At 57.6% G+C, this 15622-nt stretch overlaps 32 non-coding genes across 32 annotated transcripts; all 32 read left to right on the forward strand.

The window, feature by feature from the left end:
- Positions 1 to 332: 332 nt before the first annotated feature.
- Positions 333 to 451, forward strand: LOC135630258 (5S ribosomal RNA). Its single transcript, XR_010493787.1, has one exon. It is a non-coding gene; the product is annotated as a 5S ribosomal RNA (ribosomal RNA).
- A 350-nt stretch (positions 452 to 801) lies between these two features.
- Positions 802 to 920, forward strand: LOC135630259 (5S ribosomal RNA). The gene has a single exon (XR_010493788.1). It is a non-coding gene; the product is annotated as a 5S ribosomal RNA (ribosomal RNA).
- Positions 921 to 1270: 350 nt separating this feature from the next.
- LOC135630154 (5S ribosomal RNA) lies at positions 1271 to 1389 on the forward strand. Its single transcript, XR_010493681.1, has one exon. It is a non-coding gene; the product is annotated as a 5S ribosomal RNA (ribosomal RNA).
- A 350-nt stretch (positions 1390 to 1739) lies between these two features.
- LOC135629853 (5S ribosomal RNA) lies at positions 1740 to 1858 on the forward strand. The gene has a single exon (XR_010493416.1). It is a non-coding gene; the product is annotated as a 5S ribosomal RNA (ribosomal RNA).
- Positions 1859 to 2208: 350 nt separating this feature from the next.
- Positions 2209 to 2327, forward strand: LOC135629855 (5S ribosomal RNA). The gene has a single exon (XR_010493418.1). It is a non-coding gene; the product is annotated as a 5S ribosomal RNA (ribosomal RNA).
- Positions 2328 to 2677: 350 nt separating this feature from the next.
- On the forward strand, positions 2678 to 2796 carry LOC135630260 (5S ribosomal RNA). The gene has a single exon (XR_010493789.1). It is a non-coding gene; the product is annotated as a 5S ribosomal RNA (ribosomal RNA).
- A 350-nt stretch (positions 2797 to 3146) lies between these two features.
- LOC135629866 (5S ribosomal RNA) lies at positions 3147 to 3265 on the forward strand. Its single transcript, XR_010493429.1, has one exon. It is a non-coding gene; the product is annotated as a 5S ribosomal RNA (ribosomal RNA).
- Positions 3266 to 3615: 350 nt separating this feature from the next.
- Positions 3616 to 3734, forward strand: LOC135630262 (5S ribosomal RNA). The gene has a single exon (XR_010493790.1). It is a non-coding gene; the product is annotated as a 5S ribosomal RNA (ribosomal RNA).
- Positions 3735 to 4084: 350 nt separating this feature from the next.
- LOC135629854 (5S ribosomal RNA) lies at positions 4085 to 4203 on the forward strand. The gene has a single exon (XR_010493417.1). It is a non-coding gene; the product is annotated as a 5S ribosomal RNA (ribosomal RNA).
- Positions 4204 to 4553: 350 nt separating this feature from the next.
- Positions 4554 to 4672, forward strand: LOC135629877 (5S ribosomal RNA). Its single transcript, XR_010493440.1, has one exon. It is a non-coding gene; the product is annotated as a 5S ribosomal RNA (ribosomal RNA).
- A 350-nt stretch (positions 4673 to 5022) lies between these two features.
- On the forward strand, positions 5023 to 5141 carry LOC135630263 (5S ribosomal RNA). The gene has a single exon (XR_010493791.1). It is a non-coding gene; the product is annotated as a 5S ribosomal RNA (ribosomal RNA).
- Positions 5142 to 5611: 470 nt separating this feature from the next.
- Positions 5612 to 5730, forward strand: LOC135630264 (5S ribosomal RNA). Its single transcript, XR_010493792.1, has one exon. It is a non-coding gene; the product is annotated as a 5S ribosomal RNA (ribosomal RNA).
- A 350-nt stretch (positions 5731 to 6080) lies between these two features.
- Positions 6081 to 6199, forward strand: LOC135629888 (5S ribosomal RNA). Its single transcript, XR_010493451.1, has one exon. It is a non-coding gene; the product is annotated as a 5S ribosomal RNA (ribosomal RNA).
- A 350-nt stretch (positions 6200 to 6549) lies between these two features.
- LOC135630266 (5S ribosomal RNA) lies at positions 6550 to 6668 on the forward strand. Its single transcript, XR_010493794.1, has one exon. It is a non-coding gene; the product is annotated as a 5S ribosomal RNA (ribosomal RNA).
- Positions 6669 to 7018: 350 nt separating this feature from the next.
- LOC135630493 (5S ribosomal RNA) lies at positions 7019 to 7137 on the forward strand. Its single transcript, XR_010494016.1, has one exon. It is a non-coding gene; the product is annotated as a 5S ribosomal RNA (ribosomal RNA).
- A 470-nt stretch (positions 7138 to 7607) lies between these two features.
- On the forward strand, positions 7608 to 7726 carry LOC135630267 (5S ribosomal RNA). Its single transcript, XR_010493795.1, has one exon. It is a non-coding gene; the product is annotated as a 5S ribosomal RNA (ribosomal RNA).
- Positions 7727 to 8076: 350 nt separating this feature from the next.
- Positions 8077 to 8195, forward strand: LOC135630005 (5S ribosomal RNA). Its single transcript, XR_010493564.1, has one exon. It is a non-coding gene; the product is annotated as a 5S ribosomal RNA (ribosomal RNA).
- A 350-nt stretch (positions 8196 to 8545) lies between these two features.
- LOC135630268 (5S ribosomal RNA) lies at positions 8546 to 8664 on the forward strand. Its single transcript, XR_010493796.1, has one exon. It is a non-coding gene; the product is annotated as a 5S ribosomal RNA (ribosomal RNA).
- A 350-nt stretch (positions 8665 to 9014) lies between these two features.
- LOC135630494 (5S ribosomal RNA) lies at positions 9015 to 9133 on the forward strand. Its single transcript, XR_010494017.1, has one exon. It is a non-coding gene; the product is annotated as a 5S ribosomal RNA (ribosomal RNA).
- A 470-nt stretch (positions 9134 to 9603) lies between these two features.
- On the forward strand, positions 9604 to 9722 carry LOC135630269 (5S ribosomal RNA). The gene has a single exon (XR_010493797.1). It is a non-coding gene; the product is annotated as a 5S ribosomal RNA (ribosomal RNA).
- Positions 9723 to 10072: 350 nt separating this feature from the next.
- LOC135630016 (5S ribosomal RNA) lies at positions 10073 to 10191 on the forward strand. The gene has a single exon (XR_010493575.1). It is a non-coding gene; the product is annotated as a 5S ribosomal RNA (ribosomal RNA).
- A 350-nt stretch (positions 10192 to 10541) lies between these two features.
- LOC135630270 (5S ribosomal RNA) lies at positions 10542 to 10660 on the forward strand. Its single transcript, XR_010493798.1, has one exon. It is a non-coding gene; the product is annotated as a 5S ribosomal RNA (ribosomal RNA).
- A 350-nt stretch (positions 10661 to 11010) lies between these two features.
- On the forward strand, positions 11011 to 11129 carry LOC135630495 (5S ribosomal RNA). The gene has a single exon (XR_010494018.1). It is a non-coding gene; the product is annotated as a 5S ribosomal RNA (ribosomal RNA).
- A 470-nt stretch (positions 11130 to 11599) lies between these two features.
- LOC135630271 (5S ribosomal RNA) lies at positions 11600 to 11718 on the forward strand. Its single transcript, XR_010493799.1, has one exon. It is a non-coding gene; the product is annotated as a 5S ribosomal RNA (ribosomal RNA).
- A 350-nt stretch (positions 11719 to 12068) lies between these two features.
- LOC135629900 (5S ribosomal RNA) lies at positions 12069 to 12187 on the forward strand. The gene has a single exon (XR_010493462.1). It is a non-coding gene; the product is annotated as a 5S ribosomal RNA (ribosomal RNA).
- Positions 12188 to 12515: 328 nt separating this feature from the next.
- Positions 12516 to 12634, forward strand: LOC135629912 (5S ribosomal RNA). The gene has a single exon (XR_010493473.1). It is a non-coding gene; the product is annotated as a 5S ribosomal RNA (ribosomal RNA).
- A 350-nt stretch (positions 12635 to 12984) lies between these two features.
- On the forward strand, positions 12985 to 13103 carry LOC135630539 (5S ribosomal RNA). The gene has a single exon (XR_010494061.1). It is a non-coding gene; the product is annotated as a 5S ribosomal RNA (ribosomal RNA).
- A 350-nt stretch (positions 13104 to 13453) lies between these two features.
- LOC135630136 (5S ribosomal RNA) lies at positions 13454 to 13572 on the forward strand. Its single transcript, XR_010493663.1, has one exon. It is a non-coding gene; the product is annotated as a 5S ribosomal RNA (ribosomal RNA).
- A 350-nt stretch (positions 13573 to 13922) lies between these two features.
- LOC135630134 (5S ribosomal RNA) lies at positions 13923 to 14041 on the forward strand. The gene has a single exon (XR_010493661.1). It is a non-coding gene; the product is annotated as a 5S ribosomal RNA (ribosomal RNA).
- A 350-nt stretch (positions 14042 to 14391) lies between these two features.
- On the forward strand, positions 14392 to 14510 carry LOC135630394 (5S ribosomal RNA). The gene has a single exon (XR_010493918.1). It is a non-coding gene; the product is annotated as a 5S ribosomal RNA (ribosomal RNA).
- Positions 14511 to 14860: 350 nt separating this feature from the next.
- On the forward strand, positions 14861 to 14979 carry LOC135630139 (5S ribosomal RNA). Its single transcript, XR_010493665.1, has one exon. It is a non-coding gene; the product is annotated as a 5S ribosomal RNA (ribosomal RNA).
- Positions 14980 to 15329: 350 nt separating this feature from the next.
- On the forward strand, positions 15330 to 15448 carry LOC135630369 (5S ribosomal RNA). Its single transcript, XR_010493894.1, has one exon. It is a non-coding gene; the product is annotated as a 5S ribosomal RNA (ribosomal RNA).
- Positions 15449 to 15622: the final 174 nt, after the last annotated feature.

Consider the following 15622-nt stretch of genomic DNA (forward strand, 5'->3'; position numbering starts at 1 on the left):
CGAAACATCTCCCGTAGACCTCCGAGACGATTGTTTTCGGGCACGGGATTTGCCGTGACCGCTACGCAGTCAGTATCGTGGGGCTCGGAAAGAGCTTTCCGGATTGGGGTCGCAATAGCGATTCCGAGATCGTTCGAGAAAGTGCCGATGGTTTCGGCGCGAGCTTGCCGTGACCGATACGCAGTCGTCGGGCTAGGGCTCGGAGAGAGCTTGCGATAGGGATTTCGGGATCGTTCGAGAAAGCGCCGACGGTTTCGTGACGGGCAAGAGGCTCCGGACGTTGATGTGCCAACCGCGACGTGCACATAGGCGAGGGACGAAGCACCCGAAACCGGTGCGATCATACCAGCACGAAAGCACCGGATCCCATCAGAACTCCGAAGTTAAGCGTGCTTGGGCGAGAGTAGTACTAGGATGTGTGACCCCCCGGGAAGTCCTCGTGTTGCACTCCTTTTTGCGTCCCGAGATACGAAACATCTCCCGTAGACCTCCGAGACGATTGTTTTCGGGCACGGGATTTGCCGTGACCACTACGCAGTCAGTATCGTGGGGCTCGGAAAGAGCTTTCCGGATTGGGGTCGCAATAGCGATTCCGAGATCGTTCGAGAAAGTGCCGATGGTTTCGGCGCGAGCTTGCCGTGACCGATACGCAGTCGTCGGGCTAGGGCTCGGAGAGAGCTTGCGATAGGGATTTCGGGATAGTTCGAGAAAGCGCCGACGGTTTCGTGACGGGCAAGAGGCTCCGGACGTTGATGTGCCGACCGCGACGTGCACATAGGCGAGGGACGAAGCACCCGAAACCGGTGCGATCATACCAGCACGAAAGCACCGGATCCCATCAGAACTCCGAAGTTAAGCGTGCTTGGGCGAGAGTAGTACTAGGATGTGTGACCCCCCGGGAAGTCCTCGTGTTGCACTCCTTTTTGCGTCCCGAGATACGAAACATCTCCCGTAGACCTCCGAGACGATTGTTTTCGGGCACGGGATTTGCCGTGACCGCTACGCAGTCAGTATCGTGGGGCTCGGAAAGAGCTTTCCGGATTGGGGTCGCAATAGCGATTCCGAGATCGTTCGAGAAAGTGCCGATGGTTTCGGCGCGAGCTTGCCGTGACCGATACGCAGTCGTCGGGCTAGGGCTCGGAGAGAGCTTGCGATAGGGATTTCGGGATAGTTCGAGAAAGCGCCGACGGTTTCGTGACGGGCAAGAGGCTCCGGACGTTGATGTGCCGACCGCGACGTGCACATAGGCGAGGGACGAAGCACCCGAAACCGGTGCGATCATACCAGCACGAAAGCACCGGATCCCATCAGAACTCCGAAGTTAAGCGTGCTTGGGCGAGAGTAGTACTAGGATGTGTGACCCCCTGGGAAGTCCTCGTGTTGCACTCCTTTTTGCGTCCCGAGATACGAAACATCTCCCGTAGACCTCCGAGACGATTGTTTTCGGGCACGGGATTTGCCGTGACCGCTACGCAGTCAGTATCGTGGGGCTCGGAAAGAGCTTTCCGGATTGGGGTCGCAATAGCGATTCCGAGATCGTTCGAGAAAGTGCCGATGGTTTCGGCGCGAGCTTGCCGTGACCGATACGCAGTCGTCGGGCTAGGGCTCGGAGAGAGCTTGCGATAGGGATTTCGGGATCGTTCGAGAAAGCGCCGACGGTTTCGTGACGGGCAAGAGGCTCCGGACGTTGATGTGCCGACCGCGACGTGCACATAGACGAGGGACGAAGCACCCGAAACCGGTGCAATCATACCAGCACTATAGCACCGGATCCCATCAGAACTCCGAAGTTAAACATGCTTGGGTGAGAGTAGTACTAGGATGGGCGACCCCCCGGGAAGTCCTCGTGTTGCACTCCTTTTTGCGTCCCGAGATACGAAAAATCTCCCGTAGACCTCCGAGACGATTGTTTTCGGGCACGGGATTTGCTGTGACCACTACGCCGTCAGTATCGTGGGGCTCGGAAAGAGCTTTCCGGATTGGGGTCGCAATAGCGATTCCGAGATCGTTCGAGAAAGTGTCGATGGTTTCGGCGCGAGCTTGCCGTGACCGATATGCAGTCGTCGGGCTAGGGCTCGGAGAGAGCTTGCGATAGGGATTTCGGGATCGTTCGAGAAAGCGCCGACGGTTTCGTGACGGGCAAGAGGCTCCGGACGTTGATGTGCCGACCGCGATGTGCACATAGGCGAGGGACGAAGCACCCGAAACCGGTGCGATCATACCAGCACTAAAGCACCGGATCCCATCAGAACTCCGAAGTTAAGCGTGCTTGGGCGAGAGTAGTACTAGGATGGGTGACCCCCCGGGAAGTCCTCGTGTTGCACTCCTTTTTGCGTCCCGAGATACGAAACATCTCCCGTAGACCTCCGAGACGATTGTTTTCGGGCACGGGATTTGCCGTGACCGCTACGCAGTCAGTATCGTGGGGCTCGGAAAGAGCTTTCCGGATTGGGGTCGCAATAGCGATTCCGAGATCGTTCGAGAAAGTGCCGATGGTTTCGGCGCGGGCTTGCCGTGACCGATACGCAGTCGTCGGGCTAGGGCTCGGAGAGAGCTTGCGATAGGGATTTCGGGATCGTTCGAGAAAGCGCCGACGGTTTCGTGATGGGCAAGAGGCTCCGGACGTTGATGTGCCAACCGCGACGTGCACATAGGCGAGGGACGAAGCACCCGAAACCGGTGCGATCATACCAGCACGAAAGCACCGGATCCCATCAGAACTCCGAAGTTAAGCGTGCTTGGGCGAGAGTAGTACTAGGATGTGTGACCCCCCGGGAAGTCCTCGTGTTGCACTCCTTTTTGCGTCCCGAGATACGAAACATCTCCCGTAGACCTCCGAGACGATTGTTTTCGGGCACGGGATTTGCTGTGACCGCTACGCAGTCAGTATCGTGGGGCTCGGAAAGAGCTTTCCGGATTGGGGTCGCAATAGCGATTCCGAGATCGTTCGAGAAAGTGTCGATGGTTTCGGCGCGAGCTTGCGATGACCGATACGCAGTCATCGGGCTAGGGCTCGGAGAGAGCTTGCGATAAGGATTTCGGGATCGTTCGAGAAAGCGTCGACGGTTTCGTGACTGGCAAGAGGCTCCGGACGTTGATGTGCCGACCGCGACGTGCACATAGGCGAGGGACGAAGCACCCGAAACCGGTGCGATCATACCAGCACTAAAGCACCGGATCCCATCAGAACTCCGAAGTTAAGCGTGCTTGGGCGAGAGTAGTACTAGGATGGGTGACCCCCCGGGAAGTCCTCGTGTTGCACTCCTTTTTGCGTCCCGAGATACGAAACATCTCCCGTAGACCTCCGAGACGATTGTTTTCGGGCACGGGATTTGCCGTGACCGCTACGCAGTCAGTATCGTGGGGCTCGGAAAGAGCTTTCCGGATTGGGGTCGCAATAGCGATTCCGAGATCGTTCGAGAAAGTGCCGATGGTTTCGGCGCGAGCTTGCCGTGACCGATACGCAGTCGTCGGGCTAGGGCTCGGAGAGAGCTTGCGATAGGGATTTCGGGATCGTTCGAGAAAGCGCCGACGGTTTCGTGACGGGCAAGAGTCTCCGGACGTTGATGTGCCAACCGCGACGTGCACATAGGCGAGGGACGAAGCACCCGAAACCGGTGCGATCATACCAGCACGAAAGCACCGGATCCCATCAGAACTCCGAAGTTAAGCGTGCTTGGGCGAGAGTAGTACTAGGATGTGTGACCCCCCGGGAAGTCCTCGTGTTGCACTCCTTTTTGCGTCCCGAGATACGAAACATCTCCCGTAGACCTCCGAGACGATTGTTTTCGGGCACGGGATTTGCCGTGACCGCTACGCAGTCAGTATCGTGGGGCTCGGAAAGAGCTTTCCGGATTGGGGTCGCAATAGCGATTCCGAGATCGTTCGAGAAAGTGCCGATGGTTTCGGCGCGAGCTTGCCGTGACCGATACGCAGTCGTCGGGCTAGGGCTCGGAGAGAGCTTGCGATAGGGATTTCGGGATCGTTCGAGAAAGCGCCGACGGTTTCGTGACGGGCAAGAGGCTCCGGACGTTGATGTGCCGACCGCGACGTGCACATAGGCGAGGGACGAAGCACCCGAAACCGGTGCAATCATACCAGCACTATAGCACCGGATCCCATCAGAACTCCGAAGTTAAACATGCTTGGGTGAGAGTAGTACTAGGATGGGCGACCCCCCGGGAAGTCCTCGTGTTGCACTCCTTTTTGCGTCCCGAGATACGAAAAATCTCCCGTAGACCTCCGAGACGATTGTTTTCGGGCACGGGATTTGCTGTGACCGCTACGCAGTCAGTATCGTGGGGCTCGGAAAGAGCTTTCCGGATTGGGGTCGCAATAGCGATTCCGAGATCGTTCGAGAAAGTGTTGATGGTTTCGGCGCGAGCTTGCGATGACCGATACGCAGTCATCGGGCTAGGGCTCGGAGAGAGCTTGCGATAGGGATTTCGGGATCGTTCGAGAAAGCGCCGACGGTTTCGTGACGGGCAAGAGGCTCCGGACGTTGATGTGCCGACCGCGACGTGCACATAGGCGAGGGACGAAGCACCCGAAACCGGTGCGATCATACCAGCACTAAAGCACCGGATCCCATCAGAACTCCGAAGTTAAGCGTGCTTGGGCGAGAGTAGTACTAGGATGGGTGACCCCCCGGGAAGTCCTCGTGTTGCACTCCTTTTTGCGTCCCGAGATACGAAACATCTCCCGTAGACCTCCGAGACGATTGTTTTCGGGCACGGGATTTGCCGTGACCGCTACGCAGTCAGTATCGTGGGGCTCGGAAAGAGCTTTCCGGATTGGGGTCGCAATAGCGATTCCGAGATCGTTCGAGAAAGTGCCGATGGTTTCGGCGCGAGCTTGCCGTGACCGATACGCAGTCGTCGGGCTAGGGCTCGGAGAGAGCTTGCGATAGGGATTTCAGGATCGTTCGAGAAAGCGCCGACGGTTTCGTGACGGGCAAGAGGCTCCGGACGTTGATGTGCCAACCGCGACGTGCACATAGGCGAGGGACGAAGCACCCGAAACCGGTGCGATCATACCAGCACGAAAGCACCGGATCCCATCAGAACTCCGAAGTTAAGCGTGCTTGGGCGAGAGTAGTACTAGGATGTGTGACCCCCCGGGAAGTCCTCGTGTTGCACTCCTTTTTGCGTCCCGAGATACGAAACATCTCCCGTAGACCTCCGAGACGATTGTTTTCGGGCACGGGATTTGCCGTGACCACTACGCAGTCAGTATCGTGGGGCTCGGAAAGAGCTTTGGTGCTAGTGTTTGCCGTGACCGACCGCGACGAGCACATAGGCGAGGGACGATTGTTTTCGGGCACGGGATTTGCCGTGACCGCTACGCAGTCAGTATCGTGGGGCTCGGAAAGAGCTTTCCGGATTGGGGTCGCAATAGCGATTCCGAGATCGTTCGAGAAAGTGCCGATGGTTTCGGCGCGAGCTTGCCGTGACCGATACGCAGTCGTCGGGCTAGGGCTCGGAGAGAGCTTGCGATAGGGATTTCGGGATCGTTCGAGAAAGCGCCGACGGTTTCGTGACGGGCAAGAGGCTCCGGACGTTGATGTGCCGACCGCGACGTGCACATAGGCGAGGGACGAAGCACCCGAAACCGGTGCGATCATACCAGCACGAAAGCACCGGATCCCATCAGAACTCCGAAGTTAAGCGTGCTTGGGCGAGAGTAGTACTAGGATGTGTGACCCCCCGGGAAGTCCTCGTGTTGCACTCCTTTTTGCGTCCCGAGATACGAAAAATCTCCCGTAGACCTCCGAGACGATTGTTTTCGGGCACGGGATTTGCTGTGACCGCTACGCAGTTAGTATCGTGGGGCTCGGAAAGAGCTTTCCGGATTGGGGTCGCAATAGCGATTCCGAGATCGTTCGAGAAAGTGCCGATGGTTTCGGCGCGAGCTTGCGATGACCGATACGCAGTCATCGGGCTAGGGCTCGGAGAGAGCTTGCGATAGGGATTTCGGGATCGTTCGAGAAAGCGCCGACGGTTTCGTGATGGGCAAGAGGCTCCGGACGTTGATGTGCCGACCGCGACGTGCACATAGGCGAGGGACGAAGCACCCGAAACCGGTGCGATCATACCAGCACTAAAGCACCGGATCCCATCAGAACTCCGAAGTTAAGCGTGCTTGGGCGAGAGTAGTACTAGGATGGGTGACCCCCCGGGAAGTCCTCGTGTTGCACTCCTTTTTGCGTCCCGAGATACGAAACATCTCCCGTAGACCTCCGAGACGATTGTTTTCGGGCACGGGATTTGCCGTGACCACTACGCAGTCAGTATCGTGGGGCTCGGAAAGAGCTTTCCGGATTGGGGTCGCAATAGCGATTCCGAGATCGTTTATGAAAGTGCCGACGGTTTCGGCGCGAGCTTGCCATGACCGATACGCAGTCGTTGGGATAGGGCTCGGAGGGAGCTTGCAATAGGGATTTCGTGATCGTTCGAGAAAGCGCCGACGGTTTCGTGACGGGCAAGAGGCTCCGGACGTTGATGTGCCAACCGCGACGTGCACATAGGCGAGGGACGAAGCACCCGAAACCGGTGCGATCATACCAGCACGAAAGCACCGGATCCCATCAGAACTCCGAAGTTAAGCGTGCTTGGGCGAGAGTAGTACTAGGATGTGTGACCCCCCGGGAAGTCCTCGTGTTGCACTCCTTTTTGCGTCCCCAGATACGAAACATCACCCGTAGACCTCCGAGACAATTGTTTTCGGGCACGGGATTTGCTGTGACCGCTACGAAGTCAGTATCGTGGGGCTCGGAAAGAGCTTTCCGGATTGGGGTCGCAATAGCGATTCCGAGATCGTTCGAGAAAGTGTCGATGGTTTCGGCGCGAGCTTGCGATGACCGATACGCAGTCATCGGGCTAGGGCTCGGAGAGAGCTTGCGATAGGGATTTCGGGATCGTTCGAGAAAGCGCCGACGGTTTCGGGACGGGCAAGAGGCTCCGGACGTTGATGTGCCGACCGCGACGTGCACATAGGCGAGGGACGAAGCACCCGAAACCGGTGCGATCATACCAGCACTATAGCACCGGATCCCATCAGAACTCCGAAGTTAAGCGTGCTTGGGCGAGAGTAGTACTAGGATGTGTGACCCCCCGGGAAGTCCTCGTGTTGCACTCCTTTTTGCGTCCCGAGATACGAAACATCTCCCGTAGACCTCCGAGACGATTGTTTTCGGGCACGGGATTTGCCGTGACCACTACGCAGTCAGTATCGTGGGGCTCGGAAAGAGCTTTGGTGCTAGTGTTTGCCGTGACCGACCGCGACGAGCACATAGGCGAGGGACGATTGTTTTCGGGCACGGGATTTGCCGTGACCGCTACGCAGTCAGTATCGTGGGGCTCGGAAAGAGCTTTCCGGATTGGGGTCGCAATAGCGATTCCGAGATCGTTCGAGAAAGTGCCGATGGTTTCGGCGCGAGCTTGCCGTGACCGATACGCAGTCGTCGGGCTAGGGCTCGGAGAGAGCTTGCGATAGGGATTTCGGGATCGTTCGAGAAAGCGCCGACGGTTTCGTGACGGGCAAGAGGCTCCGGACGTTGATGTGCCGACCGCGACGTGCACATAGGCGAGGGACGAAGCACCCGAAACCGGTGCGATCATACCAGCACGAAAGCACCGGATCCCATCAGAACTCCGAAGTTAAGCGTGCTTGGGCGAGAGTAGTACTAGGATGTGTGACCCCCCGGGAAGTCCTCGTGTTGCACTCCTTTTTGCGTCCCGAGATACGAAACATCTCCCGTAGACCTCCGAGACGATTGTTTTCGGGCACGGGATTTGCTGTGACCGCTACGCAGTTAGTATCGTGGGGCTCGGAAAGAGCTTTCCGGATTGGGGTCGCAATAGCGATTCCGAGATCGTTCGAGAAAGTGCCGATGGTTTCGGCGCGAGCTTGCGATGACCGATACGCAGTCATCGGGCTAGGGCTCGGAGAGAGCTTGCGATAGGGATTTCGGGATCGTTCGAGAAAGCGCCGACGGTTTCGTGATGGGCAAGAGGCTCCGGACGTTGATGTGCCGACCGCGACGTGCACATAGGCGAGGGACGAAGCACCCGAAACCGGTGCGATCATACCAGCACTAAAGCACCGGATCCCATCAGAACTCCGAAGTTAAGCGTGCTTGGGCGAGAGTAGTACTAGGATGGGTGACCCCCCGGGAATTCCTCGTGTTGCACTCCTTTTTGCGTCCCGAGATACGAAACATCTCCCGTAGACCTCCGAGACGATTGTTTTCGGGCACGGGATTTGCCGTGACCACTACGCAGTCAGTATCGTGGGGCTCGGAAAGAGCTTTCCGGATTGGGGTCGCAATAGCGATTCCGAGATCGTTTATGAAAGTGCCGACGGTTTCGGCGCGAGCTTGCCATGACCGATACGCAGTCGTTGGGATAGGGCTCGGAGGGAGCTTGCAATAGGGATTTCGTGATCGTTCGAGAAAGCGCCGACGGTTTCGTGACGGGCAAGAGGCTCCGGACGTTGATGTGCCAACCGCGACGTGCACATAGGCGAGGGACGAAGCACCCGAAACCGGTGCGATCATACCAGCACGAAAGCACCGGATCCCATCAGAACTCCGAAGTTAAGCGTGCTTGGGCGAGAGTAGTACTAGGATGTGTGACCCCCCGGGAAGTCCTCGTGTTGCACTCCTTTTTGCGTCCCCAGATACGAAACATCACCCGTAGACCTCCGAGACAATTGTTTTCGGGCACGGGATTTGCTGTGACCGCTACGCAGTCAGTATCGTGGGGCTCGGAAAGAGCTTTCCGGATTGGGGTCGCAATAGCGATTCCGAGATCGTTCGAGAAAGTGTCGATGGTTTCGGCGCGAGCTTGCGATGACCGATACGCAGTCATCGGGCTAGGGCTCGGAGAGAGCTTGCGATAGGGATTTCGGGATCGTTCGAGAAAGCGCCGACGGTTTCGGGACGGGCAAGAGGCTCCGGACGTTGATGTGCCGACCGCGACGTGCACATAGGCGAGGGACGAAGCACCCGAAACCGGTGCGATCATACCAGCACTATAGCACCGGATCCCATCAGAACTCCGAAGTTAAGCGTGCTTGGGCGAGAGTAGTACTAGGATGTGTGACCCCCCGGGAAGTCCTCGTGTTGCACTCCTTTTTGCGTCCCGAGATACGAAACATCTCCCGTAGACCTCCGAGACGATTGTTTTCGGGCACGGGATTTGCCGTGACCACTACGCAGTCAGTATCGTGGGGCTCGGAAAGAGCTTTGGTGCTAGTGTTTGCCGTGACCGACCGCGACGAGCACATAGGCGAGGGACGATTGTTTTCGGGCACGGGATTTGCCGTGACCGCTACGCAGTCAGTATCGTGGGGCTCGGAAAGAGCTTTCCGGATTGGGGTCGCAATAGCGATTCCGAGATCGTTCGAGAAAGTGCCGATGGTTTCGGCGCGAGCTTGCCGTGACCGATACGCAGTCGTCGGGCTAGGGCTCGGAGAGAGCTTGCGATAGGGATTTCGGGATCGTTCGAGAAAGCGCCGACGGTTTCGTGACGGGCAAGAGGCTCCGGACGTTGATGTGCCGACCGCGACGTGCACATAGGCGAGGGACGAAGCACCCGAAACCGGTGCGATCATACCAGCACGAAAGCACCGGATCCCATCAGAACTCCGAAGTTAAGCGTGCTTGGGCGAGAGTAGTACTAGGATGTGTGACCCCCCGGGAAGTCCTCGTGTTGCACTCCTTTTTGCGTCCCGAGATACGAAACATCTCCCGTAGACCTCCGAGACGATTGTTTTCGGGCACGGGATTTGCTGTGACCGCTACGCAGGTAGTATCGTGGGGCTCGGAAAGAGCTTTCCGGATTGGGGTCGCAATAGCGATTCCGAGATCGTTCGAGAAAGTGCCGATGGTTTCGGCGCGAGCTTGCGATGACCGATACGCAGTCATCGGGCTAGGGCTCGGAGAGAGCTTGCGATAGGGATTTCGGGATCGTTCGAGAAAGCGCCGACGGTTTCGTGATGGGCAAGAGGCTCCGGACGTTGATGTGCCGACCGCGACGTGCACATAGGCGAGGGACGAAGCACCCGAAACCGGTGCGATCATACCAGCACTAAAGCACCGGATCCCATCAGAACTCCGAAGTTAAGCGTGCTTGGGCGAGAGTAGTACTAGGATGGGTGACCCCCCGGGAATTCCTCGTGTTGCACTCCTTTTTGCGTCCCGAGATACGAAACATCTCCCGTAGACCTCCGAGACGATTGTTTTCGGGCACGGGATTTGCCGTGACCACTACGCAGTCAGTATCGTGGGGCTCGGAAAGAGCTTTCCGGATTGGGGTCGCAATAGCGATTCCGAGATCGTTTATGAAAGTGCCGACGGTTTCGGCGCGAGCTTGCCATGACCGATACGCAGTCGTTGGGATAGGGCTCGGAGGGAGCTTGCAATAGGGATTTCGTGATCGTTCGAGAAAGCGCCGACGGTTTCGTGACGGGCAAGAGGCTCCGGACGTTGATGTGCCAACCGCGACGTGCACATAGGCGAGGGACGAAGCACCCGAAACCGGTGCGATCATACCAGCACGAAAGCACCGGATCCCATCAGAACTCCGAAGTTAAGCGTGCTTGGGCGAGAGTAGTACTAGGATGTGTGACCCCCCGGGAAGTCCTCGTGTTGCACTCCTTTTTGCGTCCCCAGATACGAAACATCACCCGTAGACCTCCGAGACAATTGTTTTCGGGCACGGGATTTGCTGTGACCGCTACGCAGTCAGTATCGTGGGGCTCGGAAAGAGCTTTCCGGATTGGGGTCGCAATAGCGATTCCGAGATCGTTCGAGAAAGTGTCGATGGTTTCGGCGCGAGCTTGCGATGACCGATACGCAGTCATCGGGCTAGGGCTCGGAGAGAGCTTGCGATAGGGATTTCGGGATCGTTCGAGAAAGCGCCGACGGTTTCGGGACGGGCAAGAGGCTCCGGACGTTGATGTGCCGACCGCGACGTGCACATAGGCGAGGGACGAAGCACCCGAAACCGGTGCGATCATACCAGCACTATAGCACCGGATCCCATCAGAACTCCGAAGTTAAGCGTGCTTGGGCGAGAGTAGTACTAGGATGTGTGACCCCCCGGGAAGTCCTCGTGTTGCACTCCTTTTTGCGTCCCGAGATACGAAACATCTCCCGTAGACCTCCGAGACGATTGTTTTCGGGCACGGGATTTGCCGTGACCACTACGCAGTCAGTATCGTGGGGCTCGGAAAGAGCTTTGGTGCTAGTGTTTGCCGTGACCGACCGCGACGAGCACATAGGCGAGGGACGATTGTTTTCGGGCACGGGATTTGCCGTGACCGCTACGCAGTCAGTATCGTGGGGCTCGGAAAGAGCTTTCCGGATTGGGGTCGCAATAGCGATTCCGAGATCGTTCGAGAAAGTGCCGATGGTTTCGGCGCGAGCTTGCCGTGACCGATACGCAGTCGTCGGGCTAGGGCTCGGAGAGAGCTTGCGATAGGGATTTCGGGATCGTTCGAGAAAGCGCCGACGGTTTCGTGACGGGCAAGAGGCTCCGGACGTTGATGTGCCGACCGCGACGTGCACATAGGCGAGGGACGAAGCACCCGAAACCGGTGCGATCATACCAGCACGAAAGCACCGGATCCCATCAGAACTCCGAAGTTAAGCGTGCTTGGGCGAGAGTAGTACTAGGATGTGTGACCCCCCGGGAAGTCCTCGTGTTGCACTCCTTTTTGCGTCCCGAGATACGAAACATCTCCCGTAGACCTCCGAGACGATTGTTTTCGGGCACGGGATTTGCTGTGACCGCTACGCAGTTAGTATCGTGGGGCTCGGAAAGAGCTTTCCGGATTGGGGTCGCAATAGCGATTCCGAGATCGTTCGAGAAAGTGCCGATGGTTTCGGCGCGAGCTTGCGATGACCGATACGCAGTCATCGGGCTAGGGCTCGGAGAGAGCTTGCGATAGGGATTTCGGGATCGTTCGAGAAAGCGCCGACGGTTTCGTGATGGGCAAGAGGCTCCGGACGTTGATGTGCCGACCGCGACGTGCACATAGGCGAGGGACGAAGCACCCGAAACCGGTGCGATCATACCAGCACTAAAGCACCGGATCCCATCAGAACTCCGAAGTTAAGCGTGCTTGGGCGAGAGTAGTACTAGGATGGGTGACCCCCCGGGAAGTCCTCGTGTTGCACTCCTTTTTGCGTCCCGAGATACGAGACGATTGTTTTCGGGCACGGGATTTGCCGTGACCACTACGCAGTCAGTATCGTGGGGCTCGGAAAGAGCTTTCCGGATTGGGGTCGCAATAGCGATTCCGAGATCGTTCGAGAAAGTGCCGATGGTTTCGGCGCGAGCTTGCCGTGACCGATACGCAGTCATCGGGCTAGGGCTCGGAGAGAGCTTGCGATAGGGATTTCGGGATCGTTCGAGAAAGCGCCGACGGTTTAGTGACGGGCAAGAGGCTCCGGACGTTGATGTGCCGACCGCGACGTGCACATAGGCGAGGGACGAAGCACCCGAAACCGGTGCGATCATACCAGCACTAAAGCACCGGATCCCATCAGAACTCCGAAGTTAAGCGTGCTTGGGCGAGAGTAGTACTAGGATGGGTGACCCCCCGGGAAGTCCTCGTGTTGCACTCCTTTTTGTGTCCCGATATACGAAACATCTCCCGTAGACTTCCGAGACGATTGTTTTCGGGCACGGGATTTGCCATGACCGCTACGCAGTCAGTATCGTGGGGCTCGGAAAGAGCTTTCCGGATTGGGGTCGCAATAGCGATTCCGAGATCGTTCGAGAAAGTGCCGATGGTTTCGGCGCGAGCTTGCCGTGACTGATACGCAGTCATCGGGGTAGGGCTCGGAGAGAGCTTGCGATAGGGATTTCGGGATCGTTCGAGAAAGCGCCGACGGTTTCGTGACGGGCAAGAGGCTCCGGACGTTGATGTGCCAAACGCGACGTGCACATAGGCGAGGGACGAAGCACCCGAAACCGGTGCGATCATACCAGCACGAAAGCACCGGATCCCATCAGAACTCCGAAATTAAGCGTGCTTGGGCGAGAGTAGTACTAGGATGTGTGACCCCCCGGGAAGTCCTCGTGTTGCACTCCTTTTTGCGTCCCGAGATACGAAACATCTCCCGTAGACCTCCGAGACGATTGTTTTCGGGCACGGGATTTGCCGTGACCGCTACGCAGTCAGTATCGTGGGGCTCGGAAAGAGTTTTCCGGATTGGGGTCGCAATAGCGATTCCGAGATCGTTCGAGAAAGTGCCGATGGTTTCGGCGCGAGCTTGCCGTGACCGATACGCAGTCGTCGGGCTAGGGCTCGGAGAGAGCTTGCGATAGGGATTTCGGGATCGTTCGAGAAAGCGCCGACGGTTTCGTGACGGGCAAGAGGCTCCGGACGTTGATGCGCTGGCCGCGACGTGCACATAGGCGAGGCGCGAAGCACCCGAAACCGGTGCGATCATACCAGCACTAAAGCGCCGGATCCCATCAGAACTCCGAAGTTAAGCGTGCTTGGGCGAGAGTAGTACTAGGATGGGTGACCCCCCGGGAATTCCTCGTGTTGCACTCCTTTTTGCGTCCCGAGATACGAAACATCTCTCGTAGACCTCCGAGACGATTGTTTTCGGGCACGGGATTTGCCGTGACCACTACGCCGTCAGTATCGTGGGGCTCGGAAAGAGCTTTCCGGATTGGGGTCGCAATAGCGATTCCGAGATCGTTCGAGAAAGTGCCGATGGTTTCGGCGCGAGCTTGCCGTGACCGATAAGCAGTCGTCGGGCTATGGCTCGGAGGGAGCTTGCAAACGGGATTTCGGGATCGTTCGAGAGAGCGCCGACGGTTTCGTGATGGGCAAGAGGCTCCGGACGTTGATGCGCCGGCCGCGACGTGCACATAGGCGAGGGGCGAAGCACCCGAAAACGGTGCGATTATACCAGCACTAAAGCACCGGATCCCATCAGAACTCCGAAGTTAAGCGTGCTTGGGCGAGAGTAGTACTAGGATGGGTGACCCCCCGGGAATTCCTCGTGTTGCACTCCTTTTTGCGTCCCGAGATACGAAACATCTCCCGTAGACCTCCGAGATGATTGTTTTCGGGCACGGGATTTGCCGTGACCTCTACGCAGTCAGTATCGTGGGGCTCGGAGAGAGCTTTCCGGATGGGGGTCGCAATAGCGATTCCGAGATCGTTCTAGAAAGTGCCGATGGTTTCTGCGCGAGCTTGCCGTGACCGATACGCAGTCGTCGGGCTAGGGCTCGGAGAGAGCTTGCGATAGGGATTTCGGGATCGTTCGAGAAAGCGCCGACGGTTTCGTGACGGGCAAGAGGCTCCGGACGTTGATGTGCCAACCGCGATGAGCACATAGGCGAGGGACGAAGCACCCGAAACCGGTGCGATCATACCAGCACTAAAGCACCGGATCCCATCAGAACTCCGAAGTTAAGCGTGCTTGGGCGAGAGTAGTACTAGGATGTGTGACCCCCCGGGAAGTCCTCGTGTTGCACTCCTTTTTGCGTCCCGAGATACGAAACATCTCCCGTAGACCTCCGATACGATTGTTTTCGGGCACGGGATTTGCCGTGACCACTACGCAGTCAGTATCGTGGGGCTCGGAAAGAGCTTTCCGGATTGGGGTCGCAATAGCGATTCCGAGATCGTTCATGAAAGTGCCGACGGTTTCGGCGCGAGCTTGCCATGACCGATACGCAGTCGTTGGGATAGGGCTCAGAGAGAGCTTGCAATAGGGATTTCGTGATCGTTCGAGAAAGCGCCGACGGTTTCGTGACGGGCAAGAGGCTCCGGACGTTGATGTGCCGACCGCGACGTGCACATAGGCGAGGGACGAAGCACCCGAAACCGGTGCGATCATACCAGCACTAAAGCACCGGATCCCATAAGAACTCCGAAGTTAAGCGTGCTTGGGCGAGAGTAGTACTAGGATGGGTGACCCCCCGGGAAGTCCTCGTGTTGCACTCCTTTTTGCGTCCCGAGATACGAAACATCTCCCGTAGACCTCCAAGACGATTGTTTTCGGGCACGGGATTTGCCGTGACCGCTACACAGTCAGTATCGTGGGGCTCGGAAAGAGCTTTCCGGATTGGGGTCGCAATAGCGATTCCGAGATCGTTCGAGAAAGTGCCGAAGGTTTCGGCGCGAGCTTTCCGTGACCGATACGCAGTCGTCGGGCTAGGGCTCGGAGAGAGCTTGCGATAGGGATTTCGGGATCGTTCGAGAAAGCGCCGACGGTTTCGTGACGGGCAAGAGGCTCCGGACGTTGATGTGCCAACCGCGACGTGCACATAGGCGAGGGACGAAGCACCCGAAACCGGTGCGATCATACCAGCATGAAAGCACCGGATCCCATCAGAACTCCGAAGTTAAGCGTGCTTGGGCGAGAGTAGTACTAGGATGTGTGACCCCCCGGGAAGTCCTCGTGTTGCACTCCTTTTTGCGTCCCGAGATACGAAACATCTCCCGTAGACCTCCGAGACGATTGTTTTCGGGCACGGGATTTGCCATGACCGCTACGCAGTCAGTATCGTGGGGCTCGGAAAGAGCTTTCCGGATTGGGTCCCCAATAGCGATTCCGAGATTGTTCGAGAAAGTGCCGATGGTTTCG

Source organism: Musa acuminata, chromosome BXJ3-1 (genome assembly GCF_036884655.1).
Source record: "Musa acuminata AAA Group cultivar baxijiao chromosome BXJ3-1, Cavendish_Baxijiao_AAA, whole genome shotgun sequence".
Classification (NCBI taxonomy): Eukaryota; Viridiplantae; Streptophyta; class Magnoliopsida; order Zingiberales; family Musaceae; genus Musa; species Musa acuminata.